General features: G+C 46.7%; 1 pseudogene; it reads right to left on the minus strand.

Annotated features, from left to right (window-relative positions):
• The window catches only part of LOC120907305, a 9,148-nt pseudogene that overhangs the window by 2,438 nt on the left and 4,210 nt on the right, over positions 1-2,500 (minus strand).

Below are 2,500 nucleotides of genomic sequence, written 5' to 3' on the forward strand. Positions count from 1 at the left end.
GGGTATGACACCAAATGGGCGAGGCATACCGGACCTTCGCCACAACAGTAAGAGCAATTGCTCGCCTAGCATTACTACTCGGACCTGCCTTATTAGGCATCATCCTTACCAAGGTGGTCCATAGCTTCGTCGCTCTCTCCACCGCATACCTGATGTGTGAAGTGTAATCGAGGCGGTCATCTAGACCATCCCCAAGTACTTTAAGCTGCGCGACGAATGTACTACGTGATCACCTACCCTGATAGCCCCATGCTGTATCCTCTGATGGGAACTGACCATAATAAACTCGGTCTTGGTCGGGGCTATCTTTAATCCGTTGTCGGTCATCCATCGGTCGATGATGCGAATCTGACTGGAAACGAGAATTTCAATATCATCAACACAATTACCTTCCACCAACAGTACTATATCGTCTGCATAGCCGATAATCCGTGCACCTTCCACCATTGCAACTCGTAGGACTCCGTCGTACATGAGGTTCCATAACGTTGGGCCAAGTACCGAGCCTTGAGGTACACCCGATGTGACTGCAATCTCTGCCGGTCCATCTGTGGTATCATACATCAGCACACGATTCCTAAAATAATCACCAATGATATCATAAAGATATTTAGGAGTGTTAATTCTCTGTAAAGCATTTGCAATCGCCAACCATGAAGCACTGTTAAAAGCATTAGTAACATCTAATGTAACAACCGCACAATACCGTCCACTGTATCTGTTTCTACTTCTAGCTACCGAAACAATGTCCACTACCCGTTGAATCGCATCAACTGTAGATCGACGACTTCTGAAACCAAATTGGTCGTCAGACAGTCCGTTGACCTCCTCGATGTGTGCATTTAGCCGTTGCACTATGATGCGTTCTAAACCTTTACCTGCCCCGTCTAGTAGACAAATGGGGCGAACTGAACCCGGTTCCCCTGGTGGTTTGTTCGGCTTCGGTATTAACACCAACCTCTGCCTTTTCCACTCATCGGGGAACTTCGCGTTCTCTAAACAGCCTTGGTAAACCCTGCAAAATGCATCGGTTGCAGTCAACATACCAACTTTCAGCGCCTCATTCGGGATACCATCTGGTCCCGGCGCCTTCTTGTTAGGTAGTCTCCTGGCAACCGCAAGAATCTCATCATTAGTTACCCTTTCAAACTCTCGTGGCTGATCGATACGATAATCAGGCCACACCGTGTTTGGGTGAGTAGGAAAAGCTCGCTCACCACTTCCCTAAACTCGTCCAATGTCATGGTTCGGGGTCCAATCGAACCCTCGGCCACTTTCTTGAACGTATGATATACTATACCAAATGATGCGTTGTTCGCTGTTCCCAGGAACTCTTTCCACTTCCTCTGTCGGGTATGCTTGATCAATCGCTTGAGGGCATTCCGTGCCACCTTGAACTCGTCCCTAAAAGTAGAATAGAGATCAGTATTAAAAGCTCTTTGCGCTAATCGATCGCGGTGTTTGCACTCTTTGCGAAGTGCCTCAATCTCTAACGTCCACCAAAATGCACTCTTGTTAGAGTGTACCTCTTACGTTTAGTCATCGTCGCATTGCACGCCGTGACAAGTATACGCATTAAGTCTTCGCTTGTTGTGACCTCGGTCTCAAAAGCGGCTTGCATCATAACTTCAAATATATCTTTGCTAAAATACTTGATGCTCCATCCCGTTATGGGTCGGGACAGATTACGCACGCTTTGCGTCTCAAGATCTATTCGTATTGCACGATGATCAGAGTTCATATAGCTAGATAACACCTCCCACTTAAATGATCTTGCTACGGTTCGGCTCGCAAAAGTAAGATCAACTACTGACGTGCGCCCTGGTCCAACATAAGTTGGGGTGCTGCCGTCGTTCAATAAAATTGCGTCAATCTGCGCAAAGGTTGATAAAACCAACTCACCTCTTCGTTTCTGGGTTTCTCCACGCTCGCCAAGTTGGTTGTTCCAACTTACTGACCAAGCGTTGAAGTCCCCCGATAACGAATTTGTGGATACCGGTTACGGCCATTACCGTGTTATCCAACATGTTCTGGAACTCTTCCATACTAAATCTAGGTGGCGCGTAAACGCTAACCACTCGCATATCACCTATGTCAACTATCATTAAACCCTTCAAAGCCTTACTGACTACCTTAACTGGTAAGTCCGCGTTAACCACTACCGCTGCTGTGTTATCGTCATTGCGTAACACTTTGACGTTGGTTGTTGCCAGATACGGATCTGCAATCAACACTATATCCGCAGATTCTTCCCTAATCGTTTGCCACATTAACTGAAATGCAGCATAACTATGATTCTGGTTATGTTGTAGCAACCTAACCATTATGATCTAATCGTTCGCCTTCGGGGACACATATAACTGCCCGTTGCGTGAAGGTTCTGTGACCTCGTACCGCAATCCAAACACTTGACAGAGTTGGTACAAGCTTGCTTCTTGTGTCCACTCAAACCGCATTTCCAGCACAGATTACTTCTGTCTGGTTCCCTACAATGGTAGCT

This window comes from Anopheles arabiensis, assembly GCF_016920715.1.
Source record: "Anopheles arabiensis isolate DONGOLA chromosome X unlocalized genomic scaffold, AaraD3 X_pericentromeric_contig0003, whole genome shotgun sequence".
NCBI classification, from domain to species: domain Eukaryota; kingdom Metazoa; phylum Arthropoda; class Insecta; order Diptera; family Culicidae; genus Anopheles; species Anopheles arabiensis.